The sequence below is a fragment of the Neopsephotus bourkii genome, unplaced genomic scaffold, assembly GCF_033783945.1.
Source record: "Neopsephotus bourkii isolate Nb327-2 ecotype Australia unplaced genomic scaffold, CSIRO-AGI_Nbou_v1 NB_318, whole genome shotgun sequence".
NCBI classification, from domain to species: Eukaryota; Metazoa; Chordata; class Aves; order Psittaciformes; family Psittacidae; genus Neopsephotus; species Neopsephotus bourkii.
Window position 1 is genome coordinate 1,556,543 of NW_026900826.1, and position 27,492 is coordinate 1,584,034.

A 27,492-nucleotide genomic window follows, 5' to 3' on the forward strand; every position below is an offset into this window, starting at 1 on the left:
TGTTTGTATCCTTGCAGGCAGTGTAGATGCACAGGAATTCCATGAGAAACATTTTTGTCTCCAAAGCCACAACTTAATTGAAAAGTTTATTGTGCATTACAGAAATTCAGCTATTACAGCTACCTAAACAGAGCTCTACTCTCAGTGCCTACTGCATAAGCATTATGCTGGCTCGGAAGACACTAATGCAGTGTACTTGACAGGAAACTAAAATAAGCTCCCTCTCTCTTACAACTTCAATTGCGGTGCTATCAGAGTGCTGCACAGTCATTAACGCATTTATCTCGCATTATGTGGCTCACCATCTGAGGTTTGTGCATCTAACACGATTGTTTCAATGCAAAACTTAAGTACTTGAATTAAACACAATGTAGGCTTCCCTTGGAACCTTTCGGTGTACATGGTAGGGTGCCATGGGTAAGTGGAAGCAGCAGCATTGTTTTTCATGCAGGAGGCAGGAAAAATACACACATCGGAATACTCAAGTTGGTTATGTCTTTGGTATCTATGGAGATGCTGTCTAAGTGTCACTAAACAACTGCAAATAACAAACATAACAAAAGAACTTTTTTCTGAGCTGACAGCCACAAGGCTAGATTCTGAAAGAATCCTGCAGGATTGTTGATCTCCTCTCTGTTGTCAAGCTTCCAGTTCAAGGCTTTGGCTTGATGTCACTATCCAGTAACTGTGAACAAACACTACTTTTAGAATTATGTCAAACTTTCTGATACCACATACAAATTGTTTGTGGGGAATATCAGCTGTTAATCATAAAGGGAGGCATTTGAATGAAAAAGCAATACATTAATTTTCTTTGTATGGTTTATTTAAAGGAAGTCATCCAATTTGAAAAGCTGGGTTGCTTTCCAGTTTGTTGGTGTGTAACAGTCACATAGAAAATTTGAGAGTAATAGAACAATTTGCATGGGGGGAAAAAGCTTGTATTAGCAAATGTTTCTCAAAAATAAATGACAGGTACCAGCTTCAAGAAAGACTTAAAAATGTAATGGCTGTTGGATGTTGGGCTGAGAATATTTTTTATGCAACACAGGTATTGACAATGTGTGTTAGAGATGATAAGAAAGAGCTTACTGTAGCCAAAGAGTTCAAACCCAGGAATATAGATAAGGTTCTTTAAACTTACTTGGAGCAGTATATATATATTCAGAAAAGAGGCTTATAGCCTGAATAGTTGCAGGATTCAGCCCTTTAACCTATAACTGGGCTGCTTGAACCATGGAGAAAATGCTTCTGAGAAATGTCAAGATGTTTTTAAGTGGTAGTGGCAAGCTCTTGGGTTAAAGCTTGATAATCATCTGGCTAATTTCCTGTGTATTTAAACCAAGCTAGGTGAAAATGAATAGAAATTCTACTAGAAATATGTAACTTTTACAGGATGAAACTGTGTTCCACTTAAGAACAAGGTAGCTGCTGGTAACTCCCTATTTTTTCTTATGTAGTGCTATGCTGAGAAAAGAAAATACTATCCAAGCTGTTTGTAGCTTCTTATTGTAGCTCATCTTCTTGATTATGACATCTCATCATATGTAGAAATCCATGCAGTACTTTAACTCAGGCATTTCAGTGTGCTCTAAAGGAGGAGCTCTTAGAAGCTGCTCAGCAAGCTTCTTGATAGATAACGTCATGGGTTCTTTTTCAACTGTCCTTGATTCCTGGTGACTTGTGTGTAATAATGAGTATTTGTGCCCTCTGAAAGATCTAAAGGTAAACAAAAGCACTGATATTATCTGCCATGCTTGTGTATTTATATATACTTTTTTAAATATAGGAAATGAAATCCCATGGGATTACAGCCCTCCACATTATACAGTATTAAGTTCATAGTCAGCAAACCATTTATTCTTTAAGTCAGATACAAAAATAAAGTAACACATCCTATCTTACGTGATACTTGAGGAGCCTGTGCATAAACAAAACCTGGAACTCACACTTCTGTCTTGCTGTGTTTTAAGTGAAACAATATATCCAAAGATAATTCATGGAAGTCTTAAATGTGTACTGGTGAGTAGAATTTGAAACTGCTTTTTAGATGACCCAGTTGCTGAAGCAGACTAAAATTTGGCCTCTTAGTTACATGATAGTATCTGTTGTATGGCCAAAGCAGATGGGCTGATTGATGCTCAGCATCTTTTTTTTCCCTGTCCTCTCTGATGTCTTGCCCTTAATCTTTCAGCACTTGTACACCACATGCACTGGACAAGGCATCCATCAATGCAGTCAGTTATAGGCAGATAAATAAGATGAAATTTTTTTGCTTATAAACAGATGCTTGGAGTTCTCATTCAAATCTTCTCTTAAAATGTCTTTGTACAGCACACCATATTAAAATCATGCTGCTGTTATTATTGACATGTGTAAGTCACACACAGTGATAATGAAAAGCACTCCAGTCACTTGAATTTTTTATGCTGTCATAATTACAATTATCCTTTGCATCACACAAGTGAAATTTGAATAAATAGGATCCTTACTGAGAAAAACATTATAGATGGTTTCTATTCTTGTATTTTCTTTCTGTGAATGTTACTTAAACATCTCTAACAGATTTGGCCAAAATGACAACATATTCCCTTTTTCATTAGCAACAGATTCTGTTATTAAATAGCTTGAAAACTGAATAATACAGAGCTTAGATCAACTGTCCTTTTATAGTAAATGATGTGGGTTCTCAGTCTTCAAAAGCAGTTCTAGATGTGAATATATTTGAGTATCTGCTTATATGCATTAATAGTGTAAGTACATCTTCCCAGGCATTCAAGAGCCCATTCATTTGGAGTTCTCTTTCCACATTCTTATAATGAGGCTATACGCCTGATGCCAGAGTGATTCTCCTTGGCTGGGACTTTCCTGATTATTTTTTCTTCCAAACATAGAAATATGGTGTTAAGAAGCGGATGAGTCTTCAATCAGTGTTCTGTAAGATACTCAGGTCATCTCTAGAACAAGGTATGCTTCCAGTTGTGAAAACAGTTAAAATGTATTTTTAGATTTTTGTCTTAATTCTGTTAACACGGTTGCTATGTAGACAAAAGCAGAACTTCGTAATTTGATTTCATGTCTGTTAAGAAATACTGTAGTTTTTGTTATTGTTGTACAAAAGTTAAATGTTAGAAAACTGAGGCAGATGCAAGTGTTTTATAATGGAAAATGACCATGTAGCAGTGGCCTTCATACCCAGCAAAGATGATAGAATGTAGGGTGCTGAAACTTTCTGGATATAAGCAAGAGTCGTTGCACAGACCCAGTTAGCTGTTATGATTGAGCAGGTAAGACCTTAACTTCTACCCAAACCTTATATCTGCAGTAGTTCACTTCTCTTCAGTTGAAGAGATCACATTTTATTTTATGGCAAAAGAGTCAGTTTATATTGGCTCTTGACTCTTCTACGCAACAGGATACAAAAACCACCTTTAAAAGCAAGCACGATGGATTTGATGCTCAGCAGTTTGAGATGACTGTGCTCTGTCATTAGAAGGACCTCCTTTCTTGTAAGAGTGTTCTATCTATGCACAATGTTATTGGAAATGGTCACCTATGTGATATGGATAGAAAGTTGCTGATGATCATATGTGGATTACTTTTGTTTCTCATCGTCAGTTTGGTATCTATCCCAGGTTTATGATCTTTTCTGTTCAGGCTTTTTCCTCTTGTGAGGAATGAGTTAACATGTCTGTATGTTTGAAAGCTGAACTGTTGCTTGGCTGTTACAATGACCAGAGATTCTTACAGAAGTTTTCCCAGTTGTCCTGTCTGGGTTTTGAACCAGTTTATACTTGGCAATGTGTTGCTATTGCCCTACTAGTGAAGGTGTCTGATTCAGAAAGGCAGAGCCAGTGCAGAATTGCTGATGTTTTACACTGCTAGCTCTTCAGTCTCTCAGAAAACATCATGTGTAATGCCAAGAAGATAGCTAATCATGGGCTTATGTAAGTAATGCCTCAGTTTAGAATCATAGGATTATAGAATAGTTAGGGTTGAAAGGACCTTAAGATCATTTAGTTCCAGCCCCCCTGTCATGTGCAGGGACATCTCCCACTGAACCATGTTGCCCATGGCTCTGTCCAACCTGGCCTCCAGGGATGGAGCACAATTAAAATGCAAATGATGATTTTTGGCTTCACAGAAAGGGAATAAAGCTGATTTTCAGGATTCTGTTTCTCAGTCATCTTCAGTTTTTACTCAAGATACTTTAGAGAGAGTTTTAGTTTTACAATTACCTAGAAAAATTACTAGACATTGGTGAAACATTGTTCTGTCCTTGGAGAACTAAGATACTTTGTGAGGTTGTAGAGTTCACTTCATTTGGACATTATATTTCACATGAAATATCTAGAATTCGTATGAGAGTCATGTGCCGCAAGACTGTTCTGACAATCGGCCACCCTCAACACTGATGGTCTTAGTCTTCATTTCATTTAATGATTGACTCAAAATCTATCATAAGGCCATAAGATTATCTGATCAAAATACAACCAAGTAAATAAAGCTGTGTCACTGACAATACTGAAGAAAACCTGTGTGCATTTTTTTGCAGCTGAAGAGCCTGCTGGTGCATTTGCATCATAATGGCAGAGATACACAGAAATAGTTTTGTGTTTGGAGAAGTGGTTCAGCAGTTTCTGTTCATGTTGAGGCCTTACCTAAAATAATTCTGACAACGTGGGTGTTATTTCTTGGATGCCAGTCATAGTCCATATGTATAACCACTTAAAGATAAAAGTGGAACTTAATAATTACAGGAGTCCTTCAAGGTGTTGTATGTATGTATACGTCACTTTTTGTCCTTCAGGGTCTTTCACAATCTTTCTCAGATGTTTTTGTTTGCAAATCTTGCTTTGGAGAGAGACCTGAGTTGATGCCTGGTTCACTTCACCCAAATGTGCTCAATATGGGGAAAGAATTCACCCAAGTAACTGTGCATAGCATGTCTCTGAGAACCCCTGACTGAAGCAAGTGGTTCTGTTGTCATGACCAAAGTTTTTCTGTTGGTAGAGTTCTTTGGTATTGTTGGTTTGTTTTTTTGTGTTGCTTAATGTGTGTTTTGAACCCCTGAGAAACATTTTCAAGTGAAGCACATATTTAGTATGGAAGTGTTGCTTACATGGTTTTTTTTTGGTGGACTAGGCTAGAAATTGAATCAAGAGATGTGTATTAAAACAGTTGTTGAAACAACAGTATATTGTGTGTATTTTTTCTGTATATAACTGGAAGAGCTAGATCCTACAAAAAAAGGTATTATGCCAAAAGGTAGGAAAGGCCATGGAAAAATGCTACTATATTTACTGTCAGAATTTTGCACTGTAGGCTACTTGAGGAGGTTTGATATGGTTCAGATAAACAGATATAGTAGCCAATGCTTATTTTGACAGAGCAATTTTTCAATGATGAATGTCACTTGTGGTGTATATTGGCAATGTCTGGCATCATTGTGATACCTGAGGATCATCTCTGATCTGCAGGAGAATCTCTACTGCACAGCTAACTTCTTGCTGACTGTATTTTTCCCAGTGTTTGGCTGTAGCTTAATAATAACTAGTTATTTTCCTTACAGACATCTTTTGTCAGCCTCACAACATATTCATAAACAAAATCATTTTACAGGGTTGTGAGCTTCTTGAGTTTTCAGTGTTCACAGTAGCTTCCTTTGGGTTTGCCTAACAACCTTTGTACTGGGGGCATATGTTGACTGAAGGGTTACTCTGATTTTTTTTTTTCCTGTGTGTTTCTGTACTTTAGAAAACTTTAGATTAAGCTAGAAGTATTAAAAAAAACAAACAAAAAAGGATTTTTTTTAATCATGGTTTTCTCTCAATTGTTTAGGAAACCTAAAATATAAAGGGGTTTTATTATGCTGTAGCTTGTGAACACATTTGCTAGCATTAAACTTTTTTTTGTTCTTGTTAAAATTAGCTTATTTAACAACCACATCGTACTGAAAATTGTAATCTTTTATCACTTTGGATAAAAGCTTCTCTCCAAAAGAGAAGTATTATTGACAGTTGTAAGTATATTTCTGTAATTATCTCCTATAGCTCTTCTGAGATGCTATGAGTAATTTTATTTTACAATTATTTTCTCTTAAAACACAAATACTCAAAATATGTAGCTCACTTCTCTGACTACAAAAGTATGCTCAAAAAAAAAAAAGCTGAAGTAATGCCCTGTTGATCTCAAAGACAGACCTTGCAGAATGCCTGTTAAAGGGTATCTTGTGTTAAGAGAAATGATGGAAGGTGAGAGGGACTCAGTCTGGAAATGATTACTGAACTGGCAAAGCTTAAACTGTGTTTTGAAGTATTATATTCCACTGCTATTTTTTAATTCCTCTGGATATTTTTTGTCTCAAAAATGACCATTTGCAGACCTTTTGAATGTTGCACTGTTGGCACTCAGTGCAGACAGAATAGGTTCTCTTGTACTAATACCGTGTGCCAATACTTCCCTGACTTGTCTTGTTTCAAACTAAATGGTTCAAGTTGTCAAGCTGTCTTTAGGTATTCCTTTCTGCAAAAAACATTAAATTCCTTGCTTTTGTGTTACTAGAACTGGGATGCCTGGTTACACCAGTCCTGTTTTAACTGGCATTTACATAGCACGGCATTTAATTTGGCACAATTTTTTTTTTTGCATAGGTTGGAGTTTATCTCTCCCCCCCCCCCTTTTTTTTTCCTATATAATTGTAGGGAAGATTATGGCTTGGGGAAAAACAGAATTGTTGTACAAATCTGCTTAGTACACAGGATGAAGTGTAGGGGGCAGGTCTCCAGCTGAGGATCTGCTCATAGGAATATTGATGATATACAGACAACTTTGCTGATATTTTTGGATTCTCTTTGATCCAGATTCTTAGCTCATGAGACATCAACACTTATTTTTCATTTTCACGTCAACTGTTATGTTTTCACTCCAAATCCCTGACAGCTTTAGACTGCCTGCTCATGATATAGGAGTAATGAAAAGAACAGCTTTATCATGAACAGAATATCACTGGTACTGTCTCCTACTGCTTTTCCTGTTTCTTTTGGAATGGAGGACCTATTTTAATGGTTTGTAGGAGGCTGATGAGCCCCGGATATCTGTGGGGAATTTATAATAAACCACAGAAAATATGGCCTGTCGTGGAAAATTAGGAGAAAACTTTTTTGTCTTAGCAAAGTGGTGTGTTCTTATGTGAATTTGGGATCCTGCTCTCTTGCTATATTCGAGTAGGTTTGTTCAAAGCAATTGCAGGACTTCCATTTAGTATAGACCCAGATAAAGTTCAAGATGCAGTTCTAATTTTTTTACCAGAAAAGAAATGAAAAATTACTGTGTGTTCTTTTAGCTTTCTGGCTGTTTAGATACTGCAATGTTATATAAGCAATCATGAAGCTGAATTTTGCTTATTGCCACTTTTTAGTAGAATCTTGGCTGGAATAGAAACTTGGCTGGAATGAGCAGTAATGTCATTTGGTCTATAAACAGATGAAAGATTTAAGAATTGGTCTGCTGCATATATTTAATGTATACACAGCTATTTAAAAGTTATAAAACTGCTGGAATGCATCAGGTGTTTGTTATAGAACTTTCAAGTTTAACTTATATAAACATATTCTCTGTGTCCTGTGGACAGGAAGTGCTTATAGTTGTGATTCTCTTCCGTTTAGGAGTGGAGCAGAATGAGAAGAGTCTTTTGGATATAGTTATTATTCCAGGATTATAGCTACAAAGCAGTCAAAGTATTATATGGTGCCAAATCAAGAACTTTGCCAAACTAATAAAGGAAAAAATTATTAGTTTTACTATGAACAAAAGTCTTGAATAATCACTGATCCCAGTGCTTAGATTTCTAAAGGCCCTAGACTTCCTCCTTCTGTGCATGTGTAGCACGTTTATGTGTTTCTTAATGTTTTAAAGGAACATAGCTTAAAATGGTGCTTACTGAAAACCAGTATGCTTCGAAAGTTTTTTTTCAGTGGGAGGAGGTGCAAAAAGATGCATTTGAAGCTTTGAAAATCATGCCAGATGATGGAAATGGAACTTCAGATTTTGTGATGAAGGGTATCTCTGCATAGCGCAGGGTGGGTAAGCTAACCAGCCTGTGCAGGTCATCCCACTAATTTAACTTTACTGCTTCTAAACATGGGTCAGCACATTAGTAGTTAAGATACATCTATTTGGCACTGTATTGTACTGTCCCTTACCAAAAGTAATGGATGGCTTGTGTTGAGCTATGAATGTCTTATTCAAGAGCCTATTAATTTCCTGTGTGGAAAAAACCTCAAAGTATTTGCTATTTCACATGTAGGAATACTGATTTTCTGTTTATTTAAACTGCTGTGTCTGCCTCTAAAGCATCCACATTGACTAAGAATAGTGGTGAAGTGCTTTCCAGGCAGACTCTTCTGCAGAATTTTGTGTTATGAAGGGAAAAGAAGATGTTATGAAATAGGTTTCATAATAAACTTCAGACTTTGACTTTTTAATGTGGAAGTTGCATATTGACTAACAGTTTCTGTAGTAAAAATAATTAATATATGAGTATCTGCTTGGTGCCTGGTGCCTGCCTTGCTGTTCTCTCCTCATCCCTGCCAAACTCATTGAAAATATTAGGTGACTTCTACAAAAGTGTGTGTAGATAGGAAGGAGCACAGAAATAGCGGTCTATGCAACTGTGTATACATAATGTGCCCGGGTCCAGGCTTGCTCATTTCCAAATGAATATTTACAGCTTAAAAAAAAGACTACTTCCAATAATGCTAGACACTTAACTTTGTCAGCTGAAGAGACTGAAATATGGGAAGTATTATAGAATACTGTAGAGAAGCATACTGTTAATGCTGGGTTTAGTATACATTGATGTGTAAATTTTTGAAATTGATAATAGAATCATAGAATGGTTGTGTTGGAAAGGACCTTTAAATCACCTACTTCCAAACCCCTGCCATGGGCATGGATGCTGCATATTAGACCATATTGCCCAATGCTCTGTTCAAACCTGGGCTTGAACGCTGTCAGGGATGGAGCACTTGCCCCTTCCTTGGGCAACCTGTTCCAGCGCCTCACCACCCTCAAGCCACTGTAGTTAACTTGATTTTATACAACAGTTTAATGTATGATGTTATTTACTGAATGGCCAGACTGGTCTACGAGTATCTCTTCTTTAAAAAGTCTTTGGCTAGATTATTTAAAAATCGAAAGCAAGGCTTTGTGAATAACAATGATGTGTTACTATTTGCAAGTCATATTCATGTGAAGCCAGACACTTTTCTTGGCTTAAGAGCTATATTTCTTTAGTAGAAAATAAATTCAATGCCAAATATGGAACCACAGCTTTGACTTCTCACTCCATTTCACAGCGTGTCAGAGATACCTGTTGCTAGCAACTAGCTGGGGGTTTTAATAGTGCTCACTGGTTCCTTTAGACTGTTACCTAGCAGGTTTCAATGTGACTTGTTATTTTTAAGAAAGGCATCCCACAGTTCAGGATGTCTTCAGACTGATGAAATGGGACAGGATTGTGCTTTATTTTTATACTGAGCACAACCTGGTAGCCAAGCTTTTGCTGGGACTAATGTTCTTTAATTGTTGATTTTATACATACTAGATTAACGGTAGATTGTCTAGGCAGTGTCACTTAGATATGAGTGAACTATGAGATACAGCATTTGTTTGGGATATAAAACTGAAGACTGTGGATCTAGGATTCCATTTAGATTGCTAATAAAGATTAAAACTTCCATCTTGATCAAATTCTATTTTGACCTAGGCTTTGGTCTGCAAATTATCTGGAGAGATAATATTGAAGATAATTACAGTTCCTACAACAGTTTTCTTTAAAGATTACCCAAATGCATTAGCGCACCTGTAAAACTAAATAAAATTAAGCTAAAGATGCTGCAACTAATGTACATTTCCCCACTTAAGATAAAGTACAGAAGACAGTAGAAATGGAAAAATAGTGTGTTCTGCCTGTAAATGAAAATGCTGCTATTGAACTCTTTCCAGAACAACATGTACTTGGATCAGTATTAAAGTATTAAATATTGTGTGTGTCTAAGCCAAACGACCTAGTACATTGATAGTGCAGAGCACATTTCACAGTTACACAAATACCTAAACTGTTTTTTTCAGTCTATAAAACAAGTAAATTAGGATTTAAGCTAAAAGCAAAACAAACCTGTCTGCCTTAAATATTTTCATTCTGAAATTGACTCCAGTAGCTCAGAACTGTTATATTACTGCTATTGAGAAGCACTCTATTAACTCAATGATTTCAGTAAACAAGGTATGTGATATGTTCCTCGACTGGGCATTAAAGAACCCCTCAAAGCTGCATCATTACACCTACTGTACCTTTGGGAAGAATGTTAATAGGCTTCCATTTTATTTCAGTTCTTGAAGTTAAAGTAATACTTACCAATGAACAGGTCTTTTTTCCTTCATTATAACAAATGTCAATATAGAAGATCATTGTAGGTGCTGGCAACAGGAAATATTTTTCAAGGAAGTGAAAGAGCCTATTGTCTCTTTTCTGCTTTCATTTATCTACATCTTTCACATTGCTTTGCTTGTTTTTATTTCCCTTCTCTGTCAACCACTGGTTTTGCTCTGTACTCATGCATGCAGTAGTTTGTCAAAGACTGTTTTAGTCTATATAAATCACTGAGGAATCTTATGGAAAAAGTTAGGGATTTATGCCACCAATAAAAGAAAAAAAGCACCTTTAAAGAAGGTTTGTTAATAAATGAGCACCCTGTCAACTTTAGTAGATAATCTTAGGCATAAATTATGTATTTTAATGCTAGGGGTTTTATACTACTGAAAGTTTAAATAATTATCTGTAACTTAAAACTTTATTAATTGTAAACGTTTTCTTTTACATAGATTACAGAACAAAAAGTGTATGAATGTAGGAGTTTGTGCAGATCTACCTTAAACAGGTTAAAAAGACTGAAGGTCTGCTTGCAAACATACCTCTATGTCAAAGCAGTCAAATAACATTTCTACTACGTGCATCATATAATCAGTGTGTCTTAGTAAACTGGTATCATGAATGCCAATTTTTGGCTATGTCTTTACAAGAGGCAAGTATTTGTCAATTTGTTTGTCAGAATTTTCATTTTATATTTAGAATGATTTTAAAGATTGAAAGCCACTTTTATTTTTCTTATTGTGAAGCTTAAGAATTATTGGTTGGGAAGAGTTCTTAAGAATTTGCATCCTAGAGTATTGTATGTGACTTTATTATTTTGTGAATATCTCATAGTAAGTTAAACTACTAAACCATGTTTTTAAAACCTGGTGAGGTTTTGGGGATTGACAGTACTGTAGCCTGTAGGGCAGTTAAGCCAGCTAGGCTGACCTGATGAAGGTTTTGTTTTTTTTTCCCCCACATCAACAGTAGAGGATAATAAAATTGAGGAATTCTCACACATGCTATTCCTTCCCATTGTCATCAGCCTTAATCCCTCAATTCAGTTTTCTTTAATGATCTGCAACAACTTTCCCTTGATTCACGTGCGGGTCCTGAAAATGTTCTGAAGCTGTAACTATGTGGCCCTGAGAAGAAATGGGAAACAAACCCACCAGCTTTTGCTGAAGAGTCCCTTTGCATTTTGAAATATGACCTAAGGTCTGTCAACATGCGATTGTTATACTTCAGCATCAAACATTAAGGCAACGTTTTTGTTAATCCTTTGTCCTCTTTTCTGTTGTATTATCTCCTAGTATTTTGTACAGGAAAAAGTAAAAACAAGGCATCTTTAACTTGTAAGTAGGTATGAAGTTTTGGAATGTCCCAAAAGTCTAGGTTACAGCCTTATGTTTGTTATCCATTATATGTCTTCTCAAAACTGTTTTCTGGAATGTTTGGAGACCTTTCACAGTAACAATATTTAACAAAGTAATATTTATTACTCAAATTTGATATGTTTTTAACTCTAGAGAAACTATTGCTTAATCATAAAACTGACCCTAGGCACTTGATACATTGCCAGTTTTTCCATAGAAGATTTGACACTGCTAGTGTTTTCCAGACAGCACAGTACTAATTTTAAATTAAAAACCATTTTTATATACATGGAATACATTATATTACTGTCCTTTGTAGTATAACTGAAAAATTGTATCTCATAAAATCATAGAATAGTTAGGGTTGGAAAGGATCTTAAGATCATTTCATGTTGCATGATAAATATTTTATCTATCTTATGTGTAAATGATATGTATTTTGTTCAGGTAGGATCAAAACTTTTCGTCAGGAGATATTTGGATTGAAAGAACCATTGAATGCTCATACTGGTCTGTTAGAGAAACTCAAGATGCCATGAATGTTTACATTACACATTCATATATGGCATGACCCTTAATATTAAAACCAGTCTAGCTGTGTTGGTACAACACTTTACCTCATGACCTTAGTTGTAATGAAAAGCAAGTTTGCATTGAATAGAGAATTGCTGTTTTAATACTCGGAGTGTTTTAGCAAGTTCTACATGCATTGCTCTGTGGGATATTGATGCTTTCTAAATTTTTTTTAATAGCTTGGTTTATTCTCTGAGGCCAGAGAATTCCTGTTCTCCAGAGAACTCTTATTGTTCAGTTTTAACTTTAAAATGCTCCTAGTTTCATTTATAGCGTTTGCATCACTAATTTTTACACATTTTACGTACATTTTGATAGATTATATGTCTATAGTTTTTGCACAATGGGAAGTATTTTCTGGGCCCTCCTACAGTCATTCTCCAGATTGTCACAGGAGAACAGTGTGGCATACATGAGTTTTAAACTTCATTTGATGGATTATGGTAATGCATTACATGTTTATTATAAATATAAGGAGTTGATTTGACTCATCTATGTGAGATAAAAGATATTTTATATGGTCATGAATACTTGGTAGCAAATATGGCCTTTCTAAGTGCTTTTGTTTCATTGTTTGGCATGCTTGTAGCTTGAATGAAACATTGTTTTCTTGTGTTTTAGTCAAAGTTTGATGTTTATGAGGATGAATTTTGGGGGATGTTAGCTCTTTCTTGGAATATGGAAAAGGGATTTTTAAGGCTTTGTTTATACATTACATGGCACTTATTTCTAAACTCATGCATGACATCCCAAACAAGTTTTGTGGGAAGAATATTAAATTATTAGTCCCCAAACCATTTAACTTTGTTTCTTTGTTTTCAGGACTTACTAAGCACAGAGGATATGCTGGACAGCACAGAGGGTCTTTTTGTAATGGTATATTTACAAGCTTTTATAATAAAGATGAAAATGAGCTTTATGTTGAATAAATCTCATTCTTTGTCTACAAAAAGGATTGTTCTGCTAAATAACTTAGACAACTGTGAAATTCATGCAGATACTTTTAACACTGGGACAGATTTTTATATGAACTGGTGCTCATGTGTTTGGTTTCTCATTAGAGTTTTATGGGCATTGCAATTTTTCCAAGTAAGTATCCTTTGGTCTTATTTCTGGATGAAAGTACAGTATATGTCATTTTGCATTTAATACAGTGTTGCCTAGCAGTCTGATTTTTTTACTTCTCCTGTGATCTGTTTTATGTAACTTATGGCAAGTTTACATATTTTCATGACTGTTAATACTAAATTCTATACTTGCAAAGGGTTTAAAAGTCCTTTACAAGGACACATCCAATACCATGTAGTCATTTTGACAAGTTGCCGTAAAATGGAAAAGGAGAAAAATGAAATAACTTGTTTGGCAAAATATCCATCTTTTAGTACTTAATTCTCCTGATAGCAACAGGACTGGAAGTGTATTTATGTTTATCTTAACTTAAAACGGTTTGCAAAAAATGAAAAACTGAAATTGAAGACTTCAAGCACAAATCCTGGCTTTTAAAAATGAAACCATAGGGTAACCAAATTCAGGTGTTGATTTTAGCAAGGAGTTAGTTATAAATCTGACTACCCTGCATTGTCCCTTCCCTATTATCATCAGTTACTGTGGTGTTTTATGGTATTTTAAGTGACATGGGTGAGACTGGACAAACTGTACATTGTGTTAATGTCACATTCCATAACCTGCAACAGCTCATTGTTAATACTTTGCTTTCCTATAATAAAGCTTAGCTTATGTAGAACGTCTTCAGGACTGTAAATCAATAAAACCATTTTAAAAGTGAATAGGCTGGAGTAAAAACAGCTACATTAGTCTCATAAGAGGAACAGGGATGAAATTCAGTTCTACCTTACAGTCAGCCTGAGGTAGCTGTGAGCAGACTCCATTACGTTTATTCTACTATACTTTAGTCTCTTCTAGTGTTGAGATCTTAAATAATTTCTTTTCATATAACACTGCTGAATAAAATCCCAGACAAACAAAACAAACACTGAATAACTGAGATTTATTTCTGTGTATCAAATGGCAGTGTTGCTGAGGAGTCAGCTGCTTGGTCAACAACAGGTCCATGAAATCTTTACAGACTTTGGGGTTTATTTGCTGTAATTTGCCAGTTTAAATTGAAACAGAGAAATAGTGATAAGTTGAGTAGCACAGTCAAATAGCTAAATGATAATTAAGGCAAGTAGATCAAAGCAGTATATTAATGTTACTTAACTCCAGTTTGTCTCCCTGAATTACTTTTTATGATTAGAAAAAAAAAAAAGGAGATTCTTTCAAAGGAGTCTTCAGTGCACACAGGTAAAGCACCATTTCTGAATGTAGTTCTCCAGAGAATTTTGTTGGTTGTGAAGAGGTGGAATTTTTAAAGATAGGGACATTACAGGCCAATTTGGCCAGTCAATGCAGATGTCTAAAATGGAACGGTGTAGGTTATAGCTGAAAACGAAAGCTCTAAAGCTTGTCCTTTGTATTCAGATTTGACTGTGATAAATGTGGGATACATAGACAGTATGAATCAAATAGCCTAAATAATGAATTAAACTTAATTGGATCATCTTCTTATTCATTTATCTGAAATATTTACTTATGAACAAGTTAGTTCATGTGAATTATGTGTATAGTAATCTAAATATCAGCCTAGAGAAACTTCTATGATTAGCTTTAAAATGCTGAAAATAGTAATGAAGAAAATAAGTAACCAGTGATGTACATATAATACAAAACATATTGCTCATGATAGAGGATTTTTGTCTAAGTGAAAACAAAATCTGCCAAGAAAATAAATATTTGTGTGATATATTGCAGCCTGATGGGAGATATTAAATGACATATCTAGTAACAATTTTAATTTGAAAGTACTTATTTCTATCAAAATGAAATACATGCTGTCTGGGGGGATGAAACCAAATGTGCTTTAGATCGCCTAACAGGCAATTACTGCACATTGCTAAACTGTGTAGCTTAATGCAATCTTATGTTAACCAGTGTAGTTCAGTTTTGACATTTTATATTGCACTTCAATGGTAACCTTCAGGGTATGTGAATTAAGGGGAAGTGCTTTAATTTGGAACCAGCAACCAAACTTGGGGTATCTCTATATATGTGGGTGGCCTGTGATTTCACTCTCAGCTTTCTGTTCCTGCAAGCTGTAGGTTGCCATCTCTGTTGTCACTGTAGAGGAATTGATTCCAGTTGGCTGCTACAAGTGTTTGCTTTTGTCTTGCATCACATGATGACTGTGATGCTCTTAATGGAATCTCTAGAACATCTTGCCATCTGCTGCACAGTACTGCATGTTTGCTGGTTTTTCCAAATTTGAGCATTGCCTAATTAAGACCATGGAAAAAATTAAACAAAAGTTTAGGGGAGAAAAAGTAATGGGACAGCTGAAAAGAATCACTGGCATTCCAATATACTCTTGAAATAAACACAAGCTGTGTTCCATGGTTAAACTTGCACTGTACTTGTCTTGAGCCTCAGTTTTCTGTCTGCGGTATACAGCTTTTAGCCAGAGGATCCCTTCTATCTTTGCCAAAACATTTAGAGAAATAGCATTCTATCATAATGCCACTGAAAATGCAGCCTGACTTTATAGGTCAAGAAAATTAGGTGCTCAATCACAGGCAGAATAATAAAATGATTTTTTTTCAGTTCTCCCCTCCTATTTTCTTGAAAATCTGAATATTTCACAATGAAAAAGTTTCAGGAAAATTTGATCCCAAGAGCAGATTTGTTTTATTGTTTATAGCTTGAGTGATGTTTCTCTATAGGCAAAAAACAGTTGTGAACCAAGGTGAATCTGGAACTTGAGCTCTGAAGACCAGTAAGACATGTTCCTTGCAATGTGTAATCTTTGTTTAAAAGCAAAGATAGAGATCTTATTTGCTCTTTTTCTGTTTATTAGTCTTACTGTCTTTGGACTTAGAGTTCTGTATTTGTGGTGCATAAGGCTGCCTTACTTCTCAGAGCCAACCAATGCAAGTTGCCTAGGAGGTATTCACATGAGTCAAACTTGGTACCTGATGTAATCAGCTAAAACTAAGCTAGGAAGCCTCCTCAGTTTCTCCCTTAAGTCAGTGGAAATAGATTTTAAGATCCTTTTACAAGTGGTTCAGAGAAGTCTTGTGTCTGCTAGCTTCGCTTCAATGGCTGCAATTGGAGCTTAGAAAACCTGCCTGACAAATTCAGGTGCTTAAAGTTTTAATGAATGTTTCTTTTTCTTCTGTCTCATAGACACTCAGCTTGTATGTTTATGAGTCCCCAACATATATTAATATTAATATAATATTAAAAATTGACTAATACATAATTTGATAACTACTTTTTCTGAGCTTTTAAGATAACATAAAATTAATTTCTGCAGAACAGTATGCGAAGTATCAAGTTTTCTTTTCTGTGGGCACAATTTCTGGCTGAGCTATTTCACTAAATTCTAGTTGGTTATAAATCTTTATACCATTTAAGGCTCTGCTCTCCTTTTGCTCTTGCAAGTGATGCTGCATGCTAATCTCCTAGCACAGAATATGAATATTGCTATTGCCGATTATTAATGTACTCACTGTTCTATTCCATTGCTTAAAAAAATGTTGAAAACATTATAAAGACAAAACCTACAGATACAAGCAGCATGTACTGTGGTGCTGCTAGTCTTTGAAGTACTCACACTGCTTTGTGTTTGTACCCCAAAAAGTTTAGATGTTCTGTCTTGGTTTTATATCATCAAAATCAACTGAAGGTTGGCTTTTATACTGACACAAAATTCAGGTGGGCCATTTCGGTTCCTTTATTCATCTGGTTTGTTTTATTTAAAAATAATGAAAAATCTGTATAATAACACCACTTGTGGAACAAGTAGTTTCATTGCTGTTGCTACAGCTCTTAACTGGAATGAAAACAACACCAATAATTAAGTGGTTCCCTTTTTTGGACTTCAATCACCATTGATTTTAAAAAGTATTTTGAAAAAGTTGTTATATATGTAAGGGTTCAACTTTTTATTGAAAATTCCTGTAGATAAACGTAGGTTTTCTAAAAAAAAAACCCACACCAACAAACCCCCAAACAAACAAACCCAACCCCTTTCCATTATATTAATCTATTATGGAGAAATGTTTAAGAACACTATCTGTTTAATACATACTCATTAGCATATAAAGATTTTTATTCACCTGCCACTTCAGCCTGTCTTTCTTGAGCTTTTGCTCTTGATTTCTCTGACTTTGAGCTTGAGAGCAAAAGACTATTCCAAGGAAACAAGTGACAGTGATTCAAAAAACTGTCTAATCTCTGTCAAGAGGAAAAAAGGAAGAGGAATATAGGAAAAATGGGGAGGAAATACCCAAGAAAGAGGAAAAAAGATGACTCTTGAAAGCAGGGTTTGTAAAGAAACTAAGATAGTCTGAGCCTTGTTATTTGATTTGAAAATGAGGTATGTTTAAGATAAGGTTTAGTTCTTGGATTTGAGATTTCAGAATGCCGAGGGTCATGCAAAGATTAGCTATAATTTGCAACTTGTGAAATTATAGCCTAAAATATCAGTAACTTTGTGGACTGAGAAAACTGAATCTGTAATGGAAACTGGACTTAAAGTTTCACTCCACGTTACACATCCTTTTTCATATAAAATGTTTTTTATAATGATACCTTCTGTTCCTTTTAAAAATACGCTTGGACCATTTCTGTGTAATGGCTATTTTTTATTGGTACGTACAATAAAACTGTAATTAGACCTGGGAGATCAAACAACCCTTTAAAAACCACACACAAAAGCCCCAACAAAGGAGATTACAGATTTTGTTTTAAATTCTTGTCTTTTTTTCAGTTAATACTCCAGATGATCAGATACAGCTTTATTGTAAAGGGGCAGATACAGCTGTAGTTCAACAACTTCATCTGGCCAATGGAGCATTCATGTCTTTTGGCATTTAAATGTCTTGGTGCAAGTATTTCTACTTGAGATATTAACTCAGGAGCTCCTTTTAATAGTCAACGTATTCAACTTAAATTAGAGGCTTAAAAATGTGTGGTTTGAATATTCTTGGTGTAAATAAAAACATAAATTCCTTAATTGGGAATCGCATGTTTTCTTGCTGTGAAGTTAGGTTAATGTTCTAAGTATTGTGTTCCCAGATCTGATTAAAGAACTATACCTACTTAAATAGTATGAGTTCTCAGGTTTTATGCTAGTCTTTTAAACACTAAGAATATTTCCATTGTTCAAGTAATCCCTATCTCAGAACTTCTAGCTTTAAATCAGTGCAAGTGTATGAATGTGAATACAAATTACCCAGTTACTTTAAAAAGTATGTGCTCTCTGCGTGATTTCAGGGGTCTCCTCTAAGGTGAACTTAAAGGAAAATTGAGTAAAATTCTCCTTGTTTTCTCAAAGGATTCATGTTCTCTGTAAGTGTCCATGCGTAATACAAACCATTCGATGATTTTTAAAATGTCTGTGACATTACTAAACCATCATAACATATACTTAATATGGGTTACAAATGTAACTATTGTTTTCCTCTCTGTAATAGAGCTTTCTTGGTTTTCTCTTAATCTTTTCCAGAAGGCCAACATGTTTTATATGAAAGCAAATCTGGAATCATAAGCATCTGATCTCTTTTACAGTTCCTTAGATGCTAAAACCTTGAGTTTCCATACTTTGTAAGGTTAAGAGGGGGCTGTATGTGTGTGTGGCCAGGGTACAGTTGCCATCTAGATAAGGGAACAACAGAGTGGTGTGGCTGAAACAACAGTGTGATATAAAGCACGCGCACACTGCATTAGATGGTGATGGCTGTCAAGACTTGTCCCTTTAACCTCTGTCCACTTGCACTGATGTCTGTCAGTCTTCTTTTCCTTTCTCTGTCTCTTCAGCTCTCCCTTTCTCCCACTTTTTCCCCCTACACTCCTACAAATGTTTTCCAAACAGGTATGGTTTTCTCTCAATAGTTCCTGTATTCAGTTAAAAACTTCTCTTGCATTGCAGTTCATCAATTTTGATGTTTAATGTTCTTTTTTTTCCCTTGTAGTATCTTATACCAGAATATAGGGAATGATCAAGCTACATTGTTGTTGGTAAACCATATAACAGCTTGTTTTGTTGACATGTGTTTTAGGTGAAAACCATTTCCTGACATATTCTTGTGCTTTAACAATAGAACTGTTAATGATCTTTGCACTTCAAAGGCATTTACAGACATTTTAAGTTATAAATACTGCAGTGTACTTTGCTTAATAAGAATATCTTGTGCAGAAGAGTACAGTAAAAGTACAGGTTTTGAATTCCCATCCCATGCATAGTAATATTGATATTTAAGAAATAACTTACCAGTGAACTTTTGAGTCCAGTGGAAAGTCTTAAGACTTTCCCCAGTTCACTTCCAATGAGCATGGGTCTTTAGAATATCTATGTGAAGGATGAAAATAATAATCAGATTTGTTTCTTAATATATTTGGAAGTTTTGCAATTTGACATTAAAGTATATGTCTGTGTGTACTAGCAACATTTACCTAATTATATCCTTATTTTTCTAAGTGTTAACTAACGCTCAAAATGGTCTTCTTGAAAGGAAAACATAATTCACTTGGCTGTGAAGCAGTAATGTGGAATTGTTTTAATTGCAGGTTGTTCTGTTTCTGTCAAACATGTAATACAATTTCTTGCATTTCTAATACTTATGAATTTGGGCATCAGACTTATTTTGATGGCTTGATGATATCTATATTGGGGTTTATCCTTTTCACTTACGTTCTAGTACCAGTTTCCTGGCTTTTTACAAGGATTATATAGTGATGACAAGGGGGAATGGCTTTAAAGTGAAAGAGGGTAGATATTAAGAAAGAAGTCTTCACTATGAGGGTTGTGAGACACAGGAACAGGTTGCCCAGAGGAGTTCTGGATGCCCCACCCCTGCAGTGTTGAATGCCAGGCTAGGGCTTTGGGTGGCAATTTCTTCTAGTGGAAGGTGTCCCTGCACATGGCAGGGGGCTGGAACTGGAGCTTTAAGGTCCCTTCCCACCCAAACCATTCTGGGGGCTTCTGTCCTGGGAGCTTCTAGGATTGCAGTCTTTTTCTCTATATAGTATAGAGACCTGAATGCTAGTGATGTATTTTACTTTGCCAAGTAACATGATGCAGTTTAGTAAATGATATATAGGAAAATTTAAAATTATTAGTTGTCAATGCTACCATCAGATATTTTAATCCACTTGAAGTGTACCACTTCTCTAAAGTTATGTCTCAACATACAAGTGAGCCTAACTTGCATTTCATTCCCCTTTGAAATTAACAACTTTCAAATAAAAATTGGGGGGGGGGGGGAAACAAGCAGTAAAGATTCATCTGCACTAAATTTAAGAGCTGAATTAAGAAACCCAGATTTCATCCTACTTATTTCAGAGGAATAATTTAGGCAGCTTTTATTACTGAAACTTAAAATGTTTAGAATAATTGAGGAGGGAGAGACTTTCTGGTGAATGGACAAATGACTTCTGACTTGGGTCTTACTTGTTCACTTCCCTACCTCATTCACTGTGAAGCTTTTAGTAACGTCTGTAGTAATTTCCACTCTTAGAGTTGCCACAAAGACTGTTTTATTCACTGTAAGATCCATTTCATATTTGTTATTGGTGAATGTACATCTTCCTTGGATGTGAAATCACTAAAGTTCTACTACAATATTCTCTTATTCAAGACTATAGATATATGTGAACATTTTTAAAAGTAGCTTCTTCCTTTAGCTAATAACTTTCATGCCACGTTTGTGTATCAAGGCATGCCTAACTTTTCACCTTCATACACAGAGGTCAGTTTGTTTTCCTTTTAGCACCTTCTCGCTACCTTTGCAGTGATTTTGAAGTGGGATGCGCTTGCTACCTTTAGTCACACATTCATCCAGCAGGTGTCCTTCAAAGAGCAGAAGTTGGCCTCTCCGTGGGCAGCACTTAACCCCCTTCCTGGGCTTCAGTGCATGGTAGTCAGATTGCTGTCTTGTTTACCATATGGCATCGTTGTGCCTTGCAAATACACGCTAAATACTGTTTTTCAATGAAAAGTTTAAAGGTTTCCTGCAAAAACCTGTATACAGTGGGGAAAGAAAAAGCTAGCCTCTGCTCATCAACATTTGTTTTAGGGTTCCTTGACTTGCTGCTACTATCATTACTGCTGGCCCTGTTGACTGCTGCTATTACTGTTGATACTGCCTACTTTTGTACAAGCTTATTCTTTGAAGTGTTGACTAAGCAACCTTTTGAGAAATACACATAAAGTTTTGGAGTAAAGTATCAAGACATGATCTATGAAGTTTGGATCTACATTGTGTTGTGGCTGGTTTTAGAATTTGGATATGCTGAGACTAGTTTCCTCTAAGTTATAAAATTTAAGAATAAGCTGAGTAATTTCTAAAATAAAATGATAGCTGTAACAATACATTAATTATTCCAATACTAAAAGGCAAAGAAGAGAAAATAAGATATCAATTTACTTTATTAAAGATCTCTCTCTGTGAGATGTATCAGCAGTCTCACATGGGCCCTACTGCTATAATAGTCTAGAACTAATCATTTATGGAGTAGGTCAGCTAGCAGGTACTGTGACAAAAATTCTTAAGTGTTATGCCATAGGAGTAAGACACTTAGAAAAAAACTTAGCATATGCATAGGGGGTATTTTATATCTGTAATAGTGTCCCATCCAAGGAGAGCTTCTAAATTCTAATTTGCAGCTGCGTCAGCATGGATTTTTAGAACCCCTCAACCAGTAAGTCTTTCCTTGCTGTTGAGTGAATGAAAATTTCCTTTGGGGAAAAAGGAATCCAGTAGTGTCAGAAGGATGACAAATAAGCTCATGTAGCTCAGCGCTTGTTCTGTTGTCCTTATTTCAACTTATATTGTTTTCCTTTGATATTCCATTTCTACTTGGAGCATTACACTATATTCATACAACAAACATCCTGGCAAGGAGATTAACATTCAGTTCTAATAAATTTCTACTGAATATTATCTCAGCTCCAACTGAAACTTACATGAAACATTTACAAAGCAAAAACAATGAAGAGATTCCAAGCAAAAATACTAAAATAAAAACTAAATTCAAAGTTAAAGGCGAGTCAGATGTGTGGACAGGCTCTCTGGTGACACTTCGAAGTCATTGTCAGGTGGCCACATTCCTTTATTAACCTCTTTTCTATTTTTTCCTTTAAACAAAGCAGAATACCTATAAGAGCTTTATGATTCTCAGCTACTCCGTAGGACGAAGTGCAAAAGTCCAACCAGGTCTTAGTTTGGGACAAGTGTGTCACTGGTAGTTAATTAACCCCTTAGTAGTTAATGGTTATGGCCTGTTAAGTATGTTTATTATGCTTTGCCCTTTCATTCCCACTCCAATTATATGTGTTCTGTTCCAGGAAATTCAGGTTTAGAGCTTTTGGAAAACAATTAGTATTCTGCATGGCTTTCCAAAATAAATTTTACAAAAGGGGGTCTTGTAGTCAATGTTTCACACAATCTTATCCATCCTTAATTAAAATATCCTACTGCTGCTATCAAGTGCTTGTGTGGGAGTAGCAGCAGCACAGGACAAATGCCAATTAACCAAAATACAAGTAGGCAGATGTAGTGCAACTGTTTTTTCCCCATTTCGCCTAAAAGCACAACTTGAGCTTAAAATAATTACGGCATCAAATTAATGTCATTAAGTTACCTCCAGTGGATTGCTTAAGTATCAGCCTTTTATAGGAATTCCAGAACAATTTGCTTTGATTAGAGAATCTGGTTCCTGTCATAGGGAAAGCTGTGTTCCTTTCATGTACTTCAGTCTTGAACTCTTGGACAGAAATTGAAGGTTTCTTATTTACCAATTTAATAGCGTTTCAAGCTTGCTTCATGCAGCTATAGCTGCATTAGAAGGTAGTTAGCAGTTCTAGTCTCCACCCGTTTGTCTCGCTGTGTGAGTCTGCAATATATGCTTTGATCTTATTTCACTGCCATATCCTGTGACTTGCAGCGCTCCAAAACTTCTGAGATCCCTACTTCTTCCTTTTAGAAGATTTTCTTTTCATATTTTAATGTCACAATTTTAACAGTAAGTTAAATGCTGTGAGATATATATATATAGATAGATATATATATATATATATATATATTCAGATGCTACAGAATTTGTGTTCCTGGCCTCATTCCATATGTGGCTAGCTGCAGTATTAAATGTAAACCCAAAAGAAAACCTTCTTAGGGTATGGCTGAACATTATGCAATGATAATTGCAAAAGTTAACAACAGACGTTCTTCCAAGTAATGAACCAGAGAAATGCACATTCCTGTTGAGATGATAGTTCAATTTAGTAAGTCTTTTTGTTTACTCCCTAATCCTCACAGTGTCGGCTGGAAAGCTGAATGTTTTTCTCAAGTAGCCAGTTTAGTGAGTTGTTTTCTTTTTAGCATTTTATAGGTAAAAGTGAAATCAAACCATTAGGCAAGAAAATGTGTTTTATAATTGTGTGTTTTGAGATAGTATATGCTATATAGGTATATATACACATAAGAGGACGATTTATGATGATGAATAGGAATGAGGTTTTCTGCTAAATGCTTCAGTTGCTTAAAATTTCTTTGACTTTGCTGCAAAAGAAGATACCCAACTTAAGTGCAAGGAATGACCAACATCATGTTGCCCTAAAATAGTTACAAAACCAGCTGACTTACCAGAAGTTTTTAGGCTCTTGCTATTGAGGCTGATTTGGAGAATATTCTTGGAACTTGTCTGTATGTGTAAAACTGTGACTTGCTGTTGAGTCACTTTACAAAAAACGTGAGTTTCAGAGCTGATTAGGAAACACAGGAAGGCAGTCACGTTGGCAGTAGGAGCTGGAGCTAATGACATCAGCATGATCAAAAGTAAGGGGAAATTTAGTTTGAAATGTAAATAAAAATGATGGCTTATTAATGAATTTGTGTTTATAGCGGGCCCATTACTTAGACCTTTTTTATTTGAAGAATTGCTTTTCCTTTTATGGAAAAAATAACTCAGATCAACCCTTATGCCATTATTTGGTAATCAAAAGTAACTATGATAAATAAATTGGCTTGTGTGGGGTGAACGTCAACTGAGTAAGCCTAAAGATCCGTCTAATCCAGGGTCCTATCTTTAACAGTGACCAAGAGCAGACATTCAGGAAAAAACCAAAAGAACAGGGTAATCATTCAAAGCTGCTTGTGCAGCTTCCTTCACTCCTTGTGTCAGCAAGATGTATGTTCTTTGTGTTTACTCATTCTTGATGGTTTTTGTCTTGTAACTTTGGTCACCTTTCAAATATGTGGGAAATTATAGTTCCACAATACCCTCCAAATGGTTATTATTTTCCTAAAATGTGAGGCTACTGTTACAAATATTTACATCAAACATAAGTAATAGAGTATGACTGAAGAACAAGTTGGCTGTGTTTCTCAAACAGGGTACCCTATAGCTGTTACTACTAACTTGTTTGTTGTGTTTTGTGGGTTTTTTTTGTGTGTGTTTTTTGTTTGTTTGTTTGGGTTCTTTGTTTTTTACTTTCTTTGGTTTTTGTTTTTGCCTTTTTAATGACCCATTGGTTAGGTGTAGAATACAGTCCATGTAGTAACTGAGAGTATGAATAGAATTCTCGTTCTCTGCCTGCCATCATGGACATCCTTTTCATTCAAGGCCTGTACTCAGTACCACATTGGATACTCTTAGCTGCCAGTCTGAAAGCTCACCTTTTGTCCTGCTTTAAGAGTTTTTGAGTAACAGATGCTGCATCTTCTGCTGTTAGCTGAGCTATTTCTTTCATTGCCTAATTTTGGTTGTAGCTGGGTCTTTGGAATAAAACTTATCCAAGTCTGTTGCACAGAAATGTTAAGTTGCCCACCCTGAGCTGAACCTCCAAATGCTGGATCTGATATAACTCCCACTGTACTACTGCTCAGAGGCATCAGGAGCTTGAGAACTCAGTGGAGGATATCCATATTTGGGTCACATTTAATTGCATGCGGGCATCTCAGAATTAATGTTTTGAGAAAGTACGAAACTATTGTATTAAACATCATGCTTTGATAGCCTGTAAAATTTCCGAACTGATTGATGTTCCTATTGAGAATGCAGCATGGCAGTATCAGAACATCAGACAGTATTAAGCAAATGAAATGTTTAATACTGAAGTTAATATAGGTAACTGCTCTGTTTAGTTTACTGTCAGATACTTGGAAGTTCCTTTTTATGGTGTGATAGCTATGTGATAGCACAGTAAATACATAACTTTCTAATTAATTGATGGGCAGTCTTAAAATGGTACAAGTTGAATTCATGATGAATAATGGCCTGGGTCGCTTGCTTAGATTGTTTAATCTTGCTGATATTAGCCTTGCACTGTAAATTTGTCAGAACTTCAAATTCCCACAATATACTGTTGAAGCAGGAAAAATAGCAGAATAGGATGACACAAAATGTTCACTAAATGGGTTGTTCTGTAACAGGTTTATTTTAAGTTTTGCTGTTGTTATCTAAACCTGTAAAAGGTTATAGTTAGTATAGAGTTAAGTTGCCTTTGTTCATCTGTTTTTGGTGTGAGGAGTTGAGAAGTGGTCTTCCAGAAGCAACAATGAATAGGAGAAAGATTAAAGGGGACATGAAAGAAGAAAGAAGAGAAACAGTGAATTACATAAAAATAATCATAACAAAATTAATTTGCACAGGTTGCTGCTGTTGCTTCTGGGATTGGAGGGACTGTATGAGTGAGCACTGAAAGCAAGTGTTCATGTGAGACCATTTGTTTTTTGATGAACACTTTTGGCTCCTATTTCAAATTTCCTGTAGTCTAGGATAATGTTTTCCGTTGTCAGTAATTATATCTATTGTCTGAAACTGTCTATGTGGTAGCTTAATAAGCTGACATCTGTTTTTCAGCTATTCAGTGGAAGTAAGTTTCCTCTGTCTTTTTTTACAGGTGCACACATAGGAGTTGGCATCAGTGGCCAGGAAGAAATGGAAGCTGTTTTGGCCAGGGACTGTTTGCCCACTTCAGACACCTCCAGAGGCTCTCGCAGATTGATGGCAGTCTTTCTTGTTTGAGAATGTGTAAGTTCTTGTGTTATTTCTTCTATAAAAACTTTGCATTCATACTGCTGCATTTCAGGTTTGTCTTCTGTGGCTTCTTTACTCAGGTCTGTTTCTATTTTATATGTTTGTAAATGAACAAAGCAGTGACTTGTACTCTAGATACCTGAAAGTAGAAGTATTGAAAGTCAGAAGAATGAATTAGGCAATCTAAATATTTGAATGCAATTGTTTGGGAGTTAGAATGAAATAATTATGGTTTCTTTTTCTGTTTTGAAAACATGAATGTGTACCAGTTGCTACACTTAATGATGCCCTTCATTTTCCAAGGTGAAGGCATACCATTTTTATATGGTAGACACTTCTACCTTAGAAGGAAGAGAGAAGCCATATGTTTTGCTTTAAGGGTATGGTAAATCCCAGAGTTTGTCTGTGTGGTTGTAAGGAGTGTGTAGATAGCCATGATGAAACAACCGCCCTTAACTAGACTGCATCCACTACATCTGCAATAGATGTCTAGTAAGCAATTTTACTAAGGTGAAGAGCTGTCTTGGAATTTCATGCTTTTTTTAGACACAACACAGATCTCTTGCCTGTTTTTTTTTTTTTCTTTCCTACTGCTGTAAAAGCATTTTTCTTCACAAAAGATTAAGTTGGTGATCTAAAAAATATTGAATGAGACAAAGAGTGGAGGCCTTGCAAGCTGAACATCATGGTTTAAAAATTAGTAATATGTTGGACTGAGATAGCTTTATGAGAGGCTGTATATGGAGATGTTTAATCAGAGTCCTAAACATCTCCTGAACATTTGAAACATGTTTTAAGAGAATGAAGACTTAACCTGTTTCCAGATTTCTTCACATAGTGACATTATATATGCAAAAAAAAAAAAAGTTTTAAATCAATATTTACTAAATTAAGAAAACAACCTACTTTTTCAATTTGTATGTATGTTAGTTTCAACAGACTAAGAAAACAGGGTGTTTGATCTCTCTTGTAACTTCTTTGTTGCTCAGAATCTTCCACTCTCTGTTTAAGCTTTTACTCGACCTTGAA

General features: G+C 35.6%; 2 long non-coding RNA genes across 3 annotated transcripts; one reads left to right on the top strand and one right to left on the bottom strand.

The window, feature by feature from the left end:
- Window positions 1–1,197: 1,197 nt before the first annotated feature.
- On the bottom strand, window positions 1,198–22,875 carry LOC133209046 (uncharacterized). Of its 2 annotated transcripts, XR_009724571.1 has the most exons (4): window positions 22,582–22,875; window positions 22,124–22,318; window positions 15,456–15,698; window positions 1,198–1,710 (listed from the first exon to the last, which is right to left on the bottom strand). It is a non-coding gene; the product is annotated as an uncharacterized LOC133209046 (long non-coding RNA). The 2 variants fall into 2 exon arrangements; XR_009724572.1 differs by lacking the exon at window positions 22,124–22,318 and having other exon boundaries at window positions 22,582–22,856.
- On the top strand, window positions 16,443–27,006 carry LOC133209048 (uncharacterized). Its single transcript, XR_009724574.1, has 3 exons — window positions 16,443–16,560; window positions 18,700–18,774; window positions 26,327–27,006. It is a non-coding gene; the product is annotated as an uncharacterized LOC133209048 (long non-coding RNA).
- The last annotated feature ends 486 nt before the right edge of the window (window positions 27,007–27,492 follow it).